The sequence below is a fragment of the Phalacrocorax carbo genome, chromosome 7, assembly GCF_963921805.1.
Source record: "Phalacrocorax carbo chromosome 7, bPhaCar2.1, whole genome shotgun sequence".
Taxonomy (NCBI): Eukaryota; Metazoa; Chordata; class Aves; order Suliformes; family Phalacrocoracidae; genus Phalacrocorax; species Phalacrocorax carbo.
Genome location: NC_087519.1, coordinates 53,198,870 through 53,214,822, shown reverse-complemented (window position 1 = coordinate 53,214,822; position 15,953 = coordinate 53,198,870). Strand labels below are relative to the sequence as shown.

General features: G+C 48.8%; 1 long non-coding RNA gene across 1 annotated transcript in view; it reads left to right on the top strand.

Annotated features, from left to right (window-relative positions):
* The window catches only part of LOC135314415 (uncharacterized), a 65,601-nt gene that overhangs the window by 43,309 nt on the left and 6,339 nt on the right, over window positions 1-15,953 (top strand). Inside the window, exon 2 of the long non-coding RNA XR_010373926.1 lies at window positions 13,300-13,354. This is a non-coding gene — a long non-coding RNA (uncharacterized LOC135314415). The remainder of the gene's footprint in view (window positions 1-13,299; window positions 13,355-15,953) is intronic.

Here is a 15,953-nt window from a genome sequence, read left to right as displayed (position 1 = left end):
GCTTTGCCCTGGGAGCTGTTTAGACTAGACAAGCGAGCTTTGAGTGTTTGCTGCTTTTTCCCCACCCCCCCTTTCCTGCCGAGTATCTCTCCATCTCCCATCCCTCCTCGGCAGCGCTGCCTCTCCCGCCTGCAAACACAAAGGCGAGTGAGTCAGCGCAGGGAACACCAAGTGCTCCAGATATGAAGCAGATGGGAATGAAAAGTCTGGTACAAATCGTCTTTTTTTAATTCATTGAAACTCTCTTAAACCCCCCCCACCTCCCCCCCACTCCCCTCCCAAGACTGCTCTCCATAGTCTTCGTCAGCAGGGCTGAAAATGAAGCCGCTCCTCTGCAATCCAGGATTTTGTAGTACCAGCCATAGGTGTGGCTTTGCCCCATGTTATTAATAAAGATGGTGACTATTGCAAATGGTTTCCTGTGAATATATGTGTTTGGCCGCTGGAATTAATTCATTGGGTGAATTTCGCTCCTTTCTTCGTGCTCCGCCTTTCTTTGAATGTTCACAGAGCGCATCATACCGGAATTAATGTCTGTAGAAATTGACTTTTGTAACAGGATGAAAATCGATAGAAAATTTCAGTTTCTCTTTTCAGGCTGAATCAGATGAACATTTTGAGCCAAAGTAACAGAATGTGTCATGGGTTGGCAAGAAACGGTCAATCAAAATTATCCAAAATCCATGTTTTGACATTTTCCGTCGTAGTGAACTGATCAGATTTTGCTAAGTCCTGTTTCATTTGACTATGAATGATGACACATAAGTTTTCATTTTCAATTACTTCTACATTTAAGGGAGGTGTGTAGGGTCCTACAGGGCCTCTGGGGGCATTAGCGGCCAGATGCATTTGTTCCCCTTTTCCCTGCAGGATAAATGCCTTGTTTTTCCTATTTTTGGTGATGCTCGTCCACGAGACTTGCGTAATACACCATGGGCTGGAGGCCCCTTTTGCCTTGGGGTAAAATTTTAGCTTTTGCAATTACGTTTTTTGCTTGATAAATGTATTTTAACGGAAAAATCCCCAAATTACTCTTGCCTTGTGACGTTTGCAGAAACACAAATCAGTGTTCGGGAACATACTTAACCATATCGTGGTGTTTATTCATTTCAGCCGTATGTTGACACCTGAGCCAGGAGATGAATCCCATATCCTGTGATCAACGTCGCGTAACCATCGAGCTCAGAAAAGTAATACTGAAAACTCAGAATCAATCACGAGTTCAACGAGTTAAAAAACATTTCGAATAATGGCCAACGCTGGCGAAGTAACAACCTCCTTGCAGAGGCTCCACAAGGAGAAAAAAAAAAATCTAAATTCATTGGATAAATTATTTGTTGCAAATTATTTCTTCAGCTCTAATTAGTAATCTTCATTTTACACAGTAGGCCTCTAATGACCTGCTTGACAACTATGATGTCTGATAGACAGTGGGGATTTGCATGAAAATGAGTTTTGTTTTCTCCCATCCCAGCCATAAAACGACAACAGTGAGGGTGCTCGGCTTTACCACGCAAGGGGGGAATAACCAGGCACCCAAGCTCTGGGTGAAAGGAGACAATTCAGCTGTATTTTGGGAAATAGAGAAAAAAAAAATAAAACCGAAAACAAACCCAGAAGCACTAATTCAGACAAAAAAGAATAGCACCTGGCACACAAACAAGCCTAATCAGATATGGTTGCTAAGTGGAGTCATGTGAATAGCGGATGATGGAGCAAAAGCAGAAGATACGGCTCTCACGGTGACCCAGCTCTAATAGGCCTTACACTGTTGTTTTCTGTGATTGAATAATCTTTTGCCTTTTTATAGCACGGGTTTTTAAATGTTGGCCCTTTTTCAAGTGCATTATCGTCTCATGTCTGCGCATAATTGACAGGCTTTGGATCTCTCTCTGCCTTGTATATCCTGAATCCAGATAGATGCAAGCGGAAGACGGTGCTTTTGCCAGTCACGAGCAGCTCAAATAAGGTTAAAAAAAGAGCAGGAGAAAATCAGGGAAAGGCAACAAGCCTGATGTCCCTCCTGCAGCTCCAAGGGTTTCTGTCATTGGGATTTGCAGTATTTTTTGGTGCTTTCAGCAATGTTATTCCCAGCCCAGTTCAGCACATCTTGTGCTTTGACAGCTCACCGCACCTGGAAATTATTACTTGATAAAAACTGGCAACTTCTCGCATTTTGGAAGGTTTTTTGGAAACCAGCCTTTATTCTTACTTGCTTCCTGGACTTCTGCTGGTGTAAAAGGAGGCGAAAGTGGGTGTAAACGTAAGCTGCAAGAAGCACTGTAACATGGCCTGCATGTTGACGGACCGGAGTCTTGCTCGGGTGCTGCAAGGAGAGAAAGGGCTGGCGGTTTGTGTCTTGGCAAACAGACACCGGCTGCACAAATATAGTCTGTTGTCAGACGAGCTGCCGTGGGAGCTGTGTCCATTTATTTGGTGGTAAACACGAACACGATGCCTTGAATTTCTACAGTAAATTAGTGGGGTAACTGAGATCAGAATCCGATCTCAAAAGGAGTTCTAGCTAGTCTATTTTTTTTTATTTTATTCAAAATAATATTGTCACCACATCAGTTTGTGAAAGAAAAAAAAAAGAGGCAATTTTTAGTCGCTGGTCATCCCGTTCACTTGATTTTTATTTTTTTTAATGATTTGGCAAATGATCTCCCAGCAAAAAAGATAAAAGATGTAATAAACCACTTTCAGCCACTTCTCTGCGAATTGATCCTGCTCCTTCTTCATGTATTGTTGATCTGCTAATTTAATGATTTGTCCGGAGGGCATACACAAATTTGTAGGAAGTAAAAATGTCAGACGAGAGAAAAAGGAGGAGAATGAGAGTGGAAATCTCTTCCCTGGCCAGGCTGTGTGTCCTGTAGGGGAAGCAACGCCCAGACCGAGCGCTGCCCTGGGCGGGGAGGCGGAGGGATGAAGGGGAGTCTGTTTTCATCCCACCGCCATCGGTATCACTGAACTTGGCCGGGGGAAACATAAATCATTCGGGGGCAGACGGACAGGCAGCCAGAAATACATCCACGCAGCCGGCGTGATTGCGCGAGTTTTATTTTACGAGAAAATTGACCTCAGAATAGGCCAGGGAGGGTGCGGGGGGGTGCCCCTCGGCCGGCAGCCCCCGCCCAGGTGAGCTTTCCCTGCACGCCTTCGCAGGGGCAGCAGCAAAAGCAGTTTTTCCGCAGGTGGGAGTCAGGAAGCAAAGCCTTTGTAGCGCCGGTTCAAAGGGGCAGCGACTGGCCGGAGGTGGCCGTGCTTTGCAGCGTTTAGCTCGTTGGCAATGGCAACCTCTGGCTTTCATGTACCCGAAATCGCAGGAGCTGAAGGATTAGACATGGCTGTGCTTGTGGATGCAGCACTTTAATGATTTATTGAATTCTTTTGTGTGTTGGTTGTTTTTTTTTTTTTAAGGTCAAGAGTTGCCGTTTTAAAATGGTCTGTAAAAACCAGATGTGTAAATCTATTAGCTTTTAAAGTGCATTTTTATGAGTTGGAGAAAACCTGCTCGGACTCCGTGGGCTCTGTGACGCCAGCCCAAACCCACAGCCCCGATGCGCGCCCCATGCAGGTGCTCAGCCCTTCAGAGCTCCCCCCGCAAAATTCAGCCACCTCGGTGGGAGCTCTGCGAGAGGGGGGGCACCGCCTGGATCCCCTGGCCACGGCCTGTGCGGAGGGGACACATCGAGGCCCTCCGCTTTTTGGTCCCCAGGGAGCCTCTGCCGGGGGACCAGAGAAGATCTGCATCTCCAGGAGAGGAGAAAAAGCATAGGGGGGGGGAGCAGCCATGGGGCTGCCAAGGAAAGGATGGAGAGCTGCAAACCACAGCACCTCAGGGCAGACAGCACAGGAACAGAAGTGGCCGAGAAAGCCCTTTCTAGGGAGTTTCCATGACCGTCTGCGATGTGTAAAGCCAAGCCGGGACGCAAACCCGCAGCTCTATGTATAGACCCCGTCTAAATCTACTCCTAATCTTCTCCAGGCTTAACTGGGCTGCTCCGGGCTGCAACATCTGACAGCTGTTCTCCTGAGAGCCAGCAGAAACAGGGAGCGTGATGGGGATGTCCGTGGGCTCTCCAAACCTGGGGCTGCCCCGCGTCCCCTTGTGTCCCCCCACCCGGTGCCTCCCAGGCGCAGGCTGAAGCGGCGCGCGGGACCGCTGACCAAAATAGCTCTGCGTACCTAGAAAGTGGTGGTAGCCGGGGTCTGAACCTGGCTCCGCGAGGTTCAGGTCATGCCTCTTGTGGTTTAAAAAAAAGAAACGGGCTTTGACTGCGGGCCAAGTCCTCTATTGGCATAAATGGCCACAGTCCCGCTGAGCAGAGTTCAATCTATTTATACCGGTAAAGAATTTGGCCCATCAGATAGAAGAAAACCTGGACTCCTCTTTGACTCTCTAAGTTTCTGCCCTGTAGGGCCGCAGGACTGTGTGTCCATAGAAAGGAAGACTAAGGGAGCTTTTTCACTAACACTGTTCTGTAAAAACTGCGGATACAGGGAAAGTCGAACTTTTCATAGGAACACACCCATCCTGCCTGAACTTTCTTTGGAAATGGTTTCTCAGCAGGCTCGAACCATAAAATCCTTCCCCAGCAAACGCTGCGCCCTGCCGCAGCAAACAGTGGAGTTCAAAACACGCGGAGCACCAGGGGTGTGAAAAAATGGGGAGGCAAGAAAGCCAAATTCCAGTTCTTGATCTGCCTGTGGGACTTTCACCACCGGGGAAGTGTCTTGGTAAAGGGTGATTTGCTCATCCGGGGTGTTTCTCTCACTGGGAGGGTGGAGAGGGGATTTGGTATTGCTTGTTTGTTTTATAAATGCTTTGAAAAGCTTTGGCTTCCTCTCAAGTTCAGGGAAAGAGCTGCAAAAATCTCAAAAAACCCAAACCAAAACAAAAAAACAACAACCCTTCATGAGTTTTGAAAGCTCTTCCTGCCCTGTTCCAGAAGGGGCTGTTAATTGTAGAGCATTTCAATTGCAGAAGGCCTGACTATTGAGTAGAAGAGCCTTTTTGAGTCTAACCAGCTGTGCCGGTCTTTTGTAAGTTGCTCTCCATGTCGCATGAGCTCGATATAGTCAGCTTTGCTCAGAATTTTTATTGCCACTGGTTGTAAATATGTCTGGATGCATATTTCATTGTAGAGACCCCTACGAGCATCTAGGAACCAAAACTTCCCCTCCACACCCCAGTCACTGAAATTGGATTAAACACTGATTGCATAATTACTGTATAACAAGGTTTGCTCAGCCTCCCAGTGCACAATGCCTGTTTTCATAGCGTTTTAATATGAGTGACATAATAGGCAACCAGCTTGAATAGCCGCATGCCAACGAGGCATTGCATTCCCCAAACCAGCCTGGGTTTGTAAAATCTGGCCCAGCTGCTCAGCACGCAGAAGGGTGACGAGCAGCCGCCTTCCCGCCTGCGCTGGGCGGGGAAACACCCCCCTTCCCCAGCCTGGCGCTGCTGGGGTTCGCTCTTTGGGCTACCACAAGCCAGTTACGTTAATGCTGTGTCCTTTACACCTGTGTTCCTTCACCAGCATTTGCAGATCAGGACCGAGAATGGTCCCGCTAACATTGCTCCGGCGGCTGCTGCTCTCGTCTTTCCTCTTTGCTCTGAGCGAATGATTTAAAATGGCTCGCACCCTGCACAAGGCTCGTTTTTCTAATAAGTTAGGCAGCAAATTTGCTCGTGTATCCAACCCCGGTTTTGTCCTGAGTGGTGCGGACCTGGAACAGCCCATAAACAGCAATTTGCTCATCTTTTAAGCTTTATTGTTCAGGCAATGGGTTTTACTTGGATGGTTGAAGACCAACCCTCCCTTCGCACAAAACGTTTTACCGGCTCCAACAATAACTGCAGCCTGTTCTTTCTGCTTTGCATGTATTTGCAACTAAGATAAATGGACCAAATGCTACCAGATGAAATGAGCACGTTTCTGCTTGACTTACCCCCCGCTCCCACAGGTCCCATCGCCCGGCGGTTGCTGCGTGTCCTCTCCACCCGCTGCGCACTGCTAACGGTTTGAGTCCTCTTCCAGAAAACGCAAGTCCTTCGTGGACTCACTGGGGCTTGTTCTCAGCCTGTCTCTGGAAGGAGCACGTTGATGGGGCAGAGTTGTTACGGGAGGGCGGTCCCCAGTTCTACACTGGTTCATTCTGGGGGGCTTGTGAAGAAGCAGAGCTGGGACCTGCTTCCTTGTGATGGTAGAGATGTCTGTAAGTTTTAGGCTGTTCAAAGAGAACGGCCTGTTTATGGCAAACCAAATATTATGGGCCTGGGCTTACTTAAGGTAATTTTGTTGAGGGTTACCATAGTTGAAACAGGCTATCTGGAAGAAAAAGTGAAGAATTTTGAGGCATTTTCAGGCTCTTTAGCACCAGATGCATGCACTTTGGGGAAAGAGGTTTTCCTGTTGCCAGCCTTTCATTTTCCTCTATCTCCTCTAACCCGTGGCTCAAAGTCACTCAGTTCATCCCTCTGTTTTGCCACCCCGCAGTGCTGTGGCTTGTCCCTCTGGTTTGGCGGGTGCCCGGGGAAGCGCCCGGGAACAGCTGCTGCTCCCAGCGCCGGCCAGGCTGACAGCTGCGAGAAAGTCGGGGGGTGCCACAGGCTCGGGGCGACACATACACGCCCGTGTCTGCCTGCGAAAGAAACCCGTCTTCCTCCCTCGCAGCTATTTTCTGTTGGTGCTATAACCAGCAGAGAGCTATTCGGAGAAAGGCTTTTTAAGTCTGAAGTGTACTAAGGAAGGCTCTCAGGCTATTAGGAAGCTAGTGCCCTTGCTAAAGTTACTGCACTCCTTTCTCTTAGCAGGCCAACCAGCTGCCGTTGGCACCGCAATCATGGCCGGTAAGGACTCGCTCCGGAGCCGGGATTTTTGCCCCTTCATCTTCTCGAATCGCATTTTGCTGCAGAAGTGGTGTCAGTGGGACTGCTGGGGGACGTTAGTGATGCAGCCGAGCTGGAAGGCACTGACTCCTCTGAGAAGAGGGGACACGAGCGGGGCAGAGGAGCAGGTATCTCCCTATATTTTCTGGGATGCAGCAGCCCACCGGCACGCCGGCGGCAGCGCCTGCCTTCCCCGTGGCTTTGAGGCACCTGGCGAAGAGGGAGGGCATAGGTCAGCCGCCGTGAGCTTACCGGAGTGTTTTCCAGGCAGTGATTGGGAATGGCCGGTCCTGTTGGCTCTGAAGGTGAGCGGCACGGCCGGAGAGCAGAGATCATCGTGCCCTGAGCCATCCCTCGCACGCCCACCCTTGCAGGGAGCAGCCCCGGCACCCCGTCCTGCCCAAGCATCTCTGTCCCTTGCTGGATCGATGTGTTTTTACATCTGCCTTCCTCACTTTGCTCCTTTGCTTTGGTGTCAGACTCACCCCTTTGCGAAAATTAATTAAACAGACTTTACAGATGCAAAATATTCTAAACCAGAAAAGAACCTTAGTCGTAAAAATTGCTAATTGTGGGTAAAGGGAATTAATTCTTGTACATCCCTGGGGAAAGCAATGACTGGTGTGATAAGAAGACAAATGAGTTTTTGGAAAAGTTTGCTTACTTTCCTTATCTAGATTGTGCTATTTTAAGTGTGGAAGGAATGACTTTATTTTAGGGAAGCACCCGCAGCCAGTGATGGTTTTTGCTGGCTCTCCGAGGACGCGCCGGTTTGCACGCTGCAGTGGCATGCGGTTCACAGCAGCACTTGAATATTATCGCTGGACGTCACACGCCGGCGTTGCTCTGCGTATCCTATTTCCTGAAGAGTCGGAGGATATACTTTGTTCAGAAACTCAAGGTTTCTGATTTAAAAGGACTTTAGACCCCGGATGGGGGTTTGGCCCTTTATCATTGATGAACAGCTGTGAAGCACAGAGGTTTTTCTTGCAAAAATGCCGGTTCATGGGACATCAGCCAGGGCTATTCCTTGACTCAGCGAAGCTGTGGTGGGAAAATCAGGAGGCAGCATTTTTAACGCCACCTCTGAACATTTCCCCTCAAAAATATTGCCTGGAGAAAGGCCTTTGGGGGGGATGTGCCATTTTTGCAAGAGCCCCCAAAACCTGCCCCAAACGGCTGCACCACTCAGCCCTCTATCGGGGCCACCAAGCCTCCCACGGCCCTGCGTCGCCTTCTGCGGTGGCCAGGCACCGTCTGCAGGCAGGTCTGGAGACCAGGGCCATGGAGGGGTGAGCAGTTATCTAACCAGCGGGGTATTTTTTTCTTTTCCTTGAATGAAATCAGCGCCAGCTCAGAAGGAAGCTGCGGTTCGGGCTCTGAAGCGGGCTGCAGCCCTCGCTCTGCAGCAGTCGCCGTCCGCAGAGCTGGAAGCAGTAGTTTAATCTCACTGCACCACGATTTCCCCGTTTCCTGTGTATTTTGGAGTCTATTAATGAACCCAAGTATTCTCGCATGGGAAAGGCAGCCCTTGAGTTTCCTTCACATGCCAAAGGGGTTAAGCATGTGATGATGGTGAATCTTGCAGAGAACGGTTTCTGTGCTTTATTGTAAACTTCCTGGCTGCCCCGCTGCAAAGCAAGGGGCTACGCTATTTTGAAAGAAGCCGAACTTTCGGGACAGCTATTACATTGCAGAAGTATTGCATCTCGCCCCCAAAGAGCAGCTCCGCTTCTCCCGGCTTCGCGGTAACGTGAGGGCCGGGATTTCAGGTGTCAGCGCCAGGGAAGTCCATTGCATTTGTCTTACGGCAGTTCACGGGACGTGGGAGGTCACAGAGGAGAAGTCGGCCTCATTGTGGCGGTCTTCATCAAGCAGTAGCACAAGCGAGGGGCCGGTACATGAAAGTGGGACTCCGTTTGAAACCATTTTCTTGTTCCCTGAAGGCAATGGCTCTTGTTATCTGAAGTCAGAGTGGAAATTTCTTTGGGTGGAGGAGGCTGGGAAGGGAGCTGCTGACATCCAGCTCGGTGAGGCTGACAATTCCCGTAGGGGGTCTCCTCTTAGGTCAATATAATGGCTATCTCAAAGGCTTTTAAGTTTTAGTTGATCTGGCAGATCACAAATTTGTCCAAAGCTTTCACAAACTCACAAGTTTTTATAAAAAACGTGTTACCCAACTGGAGGATTTTGCCTGTCATTCCCCCTTGTGCATCAGTCCAGCTGCACAGTGCCCACTGTGAAGACCCCAGCCCTTTGGTCTATAGGGGGTTTGATAAGTCTCTCTGCAGCCGTAGCGATAGAGAGGTGCTATTTCTCAAACCGCTCCAAGGCCAAGGCCTACCAATAATTGCTAGTTCAGGGCCTTCGTTCAGCGTCAAAGAGTACTTCCCCAGCACGACGATGCTAGGACTAAACTACCCAGCTATAAGGGATCGGCCGCTTCCACGGGGAGGGTCGCAGAGCACTTGGTGAGCTATGCACCACACCTACAGCTGCACTGGGCCGCTTTGGGACAGAGAGCCGCCGAGGCGCAGACGGTCAGCAAACACGCGGGGCAGGAGAGGAAATGCCAGTGATTCCTGGGCAGACGTCCACTCCTGCCAAGCATGCCATCGGGCCTTTAATATCCCCACAGAGCAGATATTTTTAAAGTCTTTGCTAGACCTTAGGGAAAAAAAAAATCAGATTTTTAAAGTCTTTCTAGGCAAATGTACTGAACAGAAGACAAGCGTGCTCGTTTAAGTCAGGCTTTGCCCCACCAGGGTGCTGGCGCGATGTGTTACCGGGTCAGTGTGGTCCCAAAGGAGCCGAACGTTTCAGACAAGAGCGGTCACGGTGTTTTCAACTTCATCTATTTTTGTCAAAACACATGGGTTGCTGTGAGCACCGACGCGTTTGGCACCCAGGCCTATCCACCCCATAATCGCTCCCGGCCGCACACACCCCATCCCGTGCCCCGACTGCAGCGACAGAGCAGGGGAAGACCCGCGGCGAAAGGAGGATCTCTCCGCTCAGAAAGTGGACATTTTGACAGACTCCCATCTCACATGAGAAATGTTTTGATTTCATTTCCTCTGCAAGAACATAAACAGATTTTGAAACCTCAGAAGTTGCCATGAAACAAAGCCATTGTTCCCCGGCCAGCTCTAATTGCGGCTCGCGACCAGCCCTTGCCTCTTGAAGTCAGAAATTACACAGGGGAGGATTCTGGCTCGGCACAGATTTGTAGGGAGAAATGCGATTTGTCACTATTGTTTTAAGAAAAGTTAACTCTTAGATTTAAGGTTTCTTCTTTGTGTTTTCTGTCCCTCCTCACCAGAAGCAAGCACCAGCACAAGGTGTCATGCCCGCAGTGCCGGAGCGGGAAGGGCCGACGTGAACGTGGCACGCGACGCGAGCGCGGCGATGCCCTCTTTTCTCCGGCTTTCACCCCCCGGGGGGTGGGGATCTGAGGGCAGACCTGGGGGAGCCCTTCCCCCGTGCCCCAGCACGGCACGGCCGCCCCGAGGGCTGAGCAGAGCCTGGAGCAACCGTGTCCCTTTCCTCACGCGGGCTGGGTTCTTCCTTCACCCACGTTCCTGTCCTCTAAATCCACAGGCTGAAGCTTTCAGAGTTGTTTTGGTGATTTTAACACCAGCAGAAAAAAAAAACAAAACCAAAAACAAAACCCAGCGAAGAGACGAGGCATACAACTCCTGCAGACAGCTTTGAAAATATCAACCTCGTCAGCTTTGAAAATATCAACCTTGTATTTCTGGGCAGCTCATGAGCTCAGAATTCCTGATAAACTGGACAGAATTAGGGAATAGCAAGAAATATGATGAGCAGAGGGGCTCGGTCACGGCAGGACGAGGCGGCGAGGGTTGCACGACCGCATTTGAAGAGTAAAGTGTCCAAAGGGCAAGGGGGTGGTTGGATGGAGGTGGCTGCTGTTGAGCAAGGCAAAAGGCAACATGGCAGCGCACCAGGAAACCTTTCCTCACCCTGAACTTCAACCCGTTGTGAAACCTTCCCTCTGGGGGAAGTTCTGGAAACCCCCAAGTTTGTGCCAATGATACACGGGCTGGCCAGAGCCCGCGGGCGGCCCCGGAAGGATGTGCCCCGTGGAGAAATAAAGCTCTGGGGAACTGGTGTACCCAGGCTCTTCTGATTTATCTCATCACATCAAAGCAACCCGCCCCGCAGGGCTCGGCACAGGCAGTGGCACGACGGGCAGCCGGGTTTTGCAGAGCAGGGGCAGGAAAAGACAATTTTGCAAGTGGTGGCTCGAGTTACAGCAGGAGGGCGCAGACCCATTGCACGTACACGCGCTAAACCTACAGGCCAGCATTTTTCTTCAGGATCAGGGTTTCGTCTAAGAAAAATCCTAATTTCACTGTCTGACACAAAATAAGTGGATGGCACTGCCAAGGATTTATAAACATAGGACTTCTTTCGAAGTCTTTCAGTGCCGCTCTTGACCTGAATTCAGGCTGTTAGGCCTTCCATCCCCTCCCATCACGATTTTATTTTATCATCCTCGCCGATTTTTCTGCAATGACTAATTGTGAAGACGGTAAACCTGCTGCTGAAAAACGGCACCAGAAATATACGGTTACCAGGAGTAATAGGTGCCAAAGGCACAAATCTTACAGCTGTGTGAGGGGAAATGGCAAGAGTCAGCTGAATAATACGGAATTATTTGCATCCCATCTTTGTCTTAGTGCTTCTGTAACAGAAAAGCAATCCTTTATTATTTTTTTTTTAAAGTGTCTAAGGAATAACATCATAAACCAAAAAAACTTCCAAGTTACTGTTAAATTTCCTTTGCGGTGTCTGTAGCAATCCCTCAAAAGGGTTAGCTCTGAGTATTTCTTAATTTTGCAAGGATAACACAGGAAGCGATTGCAACTGTGTTGGGTAAGTACACAGCTTGTTTTTTCAATGACTTCTTTGCGTGTGTGATTTCCACTTATACTTCTACATTTTGGTGCACCAGAACAAATATTTCTGGTAGGACCAAAGGAAGCACTGAATTTTTTTCCTCAGAATTGACACTTTGAATAATTTCAGCCAACTTTCAAGTCGGCTTAAAAATGAGGGTCGTCGTTTGGGAAGAAAATTGCCTGGATTATTCCACGTTCTCCCAATATAATGTTTCAAATTTAAAATCTCAATAACGTTTCGAAGTTCAAAGGTGTTTCTCCATGGCCTGTGCTCGTCCACTCCGCCGATCGGGAAGGACAAGTGTTACGTGAGGTATCGGACCCATCATGACTCATCTCACATATCTGAAATAATCTGAGAAATCGTTGCAGACCTTTTTTTATTGCAAGAAAGCATGGAATTCTTCTCTGACAGAGGATAAATAAAGCTATCATGTTTTGCCCTCAGAAAATCTTCAAACCGGGAAAGGAGAGATCACATTCCTCTGATCATTTCTTCGTTATGTCATTATTTGTTATGATAATCCCATCGCCAGATCCTTTGGTATCTGAAAGCCTTCGCAACTGTCATCTTTAAAGTCATGAACAGGGGCCCGCTCCTCCTGAAACCCTCGGTGTTCGCCCTGCGGGCTCTTAGGCTTCGCTTTTGCACGTTGGTGGAGATTTGGGGAGTTTCCAGCCCAGCGAGCAGCAGGACTTGTTCATCTCAGGGCAGATGCTTCCAAAAGGCACTGGGAGCTGGGCACACATGTTTCCAATTATCATATAAGAAGGAAAAAAAAAAATATTACATTTTTAGAGGTTTCCAGATTTAGGCCTAAGTGTTTATAAAACTGGTTTCAGCTTTTAAGAATGTATTTCCTGGCTTTGAAGCTAAGAGGAGCCCCTTGACTTCATGGGACTTTGGATGGGATCCCTGACTGTTTCTGGAGCTCCAGCGCCGGAGAGGTTCAGAGCAGGGGCTGGTACCCACGGCTCCATCCCCGTTGTGCCGGGGATGGGAGGGCTGGCCCTGGCACTGGTCTGCCACCCCCTCCCATTGCAACACCTTTATAAGGGTTGTTTGGGGTTTTTTTTAATGTCGTCCCATAGGAAAAAAAAATTATTGTCCTATTTTCCAGTCTCTGAGGAGGCTTTGGCCAGGAGGCATGTTGGTGTTCAGCAGCGTTAGAGGTAAAACCTCCAGAGTATCCTCAAAATCACGGTGTGGGGAGGTAGGGAGAGAGGAGAGAAGGGTGCTGCCTTGGGACACCAATGCTGGGTGGCTCCCTGGTGTGACCTCCTCCGTGTTTTGTCCAGACCCATTATAAGTAACATTAAAAAGCACCACCCCAGTCCATCCAAATAGAGTGCCTGGTGGTATTAACGTCTTAAATATAGATCCTGTCCTTTTCACCCTCTTTGGTTTTTTTGCTTCTTACATGAGCGGTGAGAACCAGTGTTATATTTTATTTTCCTTCATTTCAGCATTTGATCTACCTCCACGGAAAGCTGCAGTTATTCCATAAAACCAGTCACTGAGGTAAATAATAGCAATCTTACCCCATAAACCTGCTGAAACCGTTAAAATACGTCAAAAGATTAGAGCAATCATTATTAATATAAATTACAAGAAAACAGAACATTAGCCGAATCTGTTATAAAAAAGGAAATTTTTTTTCCGAGTTGGTTTTAATTTCAAATAAATAACAGAAAGAATTTTTCCTGGAACATGAAGGACAGTTTTATAACATCAGCCTATCAGAAATAATGCCCCGTTGGCTCTGTTCTCTGCCACGGAGGCTGAAGTGTTCAGACTCTGAAGTGCTGTTTTTTCTTCAGATATAGGGGGAAAGAACTGATAATGAACATTTCGTAAAAGCACAGAGACCTTTATCAAAGGAAAAGATGCATAATGCATTTTCAGCGTTGTTATTGTTATTATAGTACTTGTCTTTACACAATTATTATTTGATGTTTAGGTTTGCTTGAGAGGAACATCTGAAAAAGATCTGCTAAGTCAAATCCAATGCTTTTAAAAGACACTTAATGAATTTTTCTTGCTGTGTTTATATTGAGAGGTTATTTATTTGTAGATCATCTGTCGTTTTTTGTGCAAAGTGTTTGGGTTTTTAATTCTATTAGTAAAATTACTTGTGCAATGGGTATATGCTTTCCCATAGGGCGGTTCTGCAGGAGCTTCCAGCGTGTTGATTTAGTGCTTATGAAATAAGCCTGTCCGGCCTCCCTGGAGACCAGTTTTTTTCTTGATCGGTGGAGACACAGGCCCGGCTCTGGCCGGACGTGCCCGACGAGCCCGCACACCCCAGCACCCAAGGGCCCGGGCAGCCCCAGCCCTGCTGGGCTGCCGCACGGTGAGAGCTTCGGAGATGCCTTATGGGAACCTCGGGTTTGACCTCTCCCACCCATGGGGTTCTTTGGGATCAACCCGCTGTGCTTAGGGAGAGCCTCACCTCCCGGAGCACCCATCGTCTGGGCTCTGTGGAGCCAGATCCTGCTTTTTCACAGTAATATTAAAATTCAGCTTATGTAGGAGCCAAATATTTCACGGAAGTTCTCCATTCCCTAATTTCCTGAGGAATTCCTGCAAAATGCCCTGAGAAATCACACATGGGACAGGACAACCACTCTGGGTCAATACTCAACTACTTTGTCTCAATATCATGGCACATTTTCATTCCCATTTCACCCCTCCCACATCATGAGGCGAGAGCCCGGAGGTCGACGCAGCAGTTTAGGTTAATCGGCAGAACATTAAAGCATGTCACATTAGTATTAAAAATAAATGGTATAGAGCAGACATCCGAAAACCAGGTGGAGGGAAGGATTATTCCCCTCCCTCCCCTCCCCCGCCCAGTGTCTCTTTTAACTCTGCAAAGGCTGCCAGAGCCAGAGCAGTGGGTAACACAAAAAACATCACTTTAAATTGAGGAGTTTATCACTTCAGCTCTCTTTTCCCTCCCTTCCCTGGCCCGTCAGCACAACCCCAATCCCTCATTAGCGACGAGGCAGGAGACGAGGCAGTGCTTGGGCAACCTGACAGTTCAGGCCCTGGTTTTTACAGATTGCCTTTAGCAGCTGAACTTGTCAGACATTTTGGGTAGAAAGAGCAGAAGTGAGTAATGGAGGCATCTGATTATAGCCATAAAATTCACCCAACCCCAAAAGGCCACAGCGCTGCTCCAGAAACCCCAAGCAGATATTTTAAGGCATTCGCAGGCTCCGGGGCTGACGAGGCTGTTGCCAGCAGTAATAAACTCCCGCGATCCGATCTCGGCGTACGCCCAGCCCCAGCCGCCTGTTTTATTTGGGCGAGGTGCGGAGGGCAGAAATTCCCTTCGTTTATTTTCACTCCCAATGACAGGGTCTGCACGGAAACCCAAGGATTCAGGGCTGTTGTGAAATCTTAATTTTATCGCCGTTCCCTCAGGGGGCCGGCATGAGTGCAGTTTTCTGTACTCCTCGGGGTTTCGTTGGGGGACAGCGGTGTTTTGACATCCCCGAGTTGTCATTGCATAGTTATATTAGATAAAGCACTTAAAACTCTGCCTTTTCCAACCAGAATAAGCAGAGGTGGCCAGGAAATATAGGGACGGCTTGCAAGCACTGCAGCCTCTGCTCCTCCGCCCCATGCAAGCCAGCTTGGTCTCCTCCTTAAGGTGCAGGGCTCCGAAAGCAGAGACGTTTCTCATTCCTGGCCTGTTTTACCTGAATTTTACCTTTTACCTGAATTTTGACAGCACAGGATGGCACCCACAAGACATTTGCCTTTTGCTGTGTTTCTGCAACAGGCAGATGGGGGTGGCTTCAGGCTGGGCTTGGAGCAGTGGGAGACCAGATTTCTCCTCCCACTCTCAAACCCCTAAAACTGGGCGTTTATGTCCTGGAAGTGCCTGACCCCAGGCACTCGTGGTACCTGCACGGACACGTGGAGGAACGTCATAGGGCCAGACGGGAGCGCGCTGGGCTGGCACCAGACTCTGCTCTCGGTTTCTGCACCGGTTTAGTTGGTGAGCGGCTGCGTCGCCAGCTGGAGGTCAGACCGACCACGTAAAATGGAGACAGTGGAGCTCATCTGCTTTGTAAATGGAGAAAAACACACGGAGCTGTAAGACGAGGCT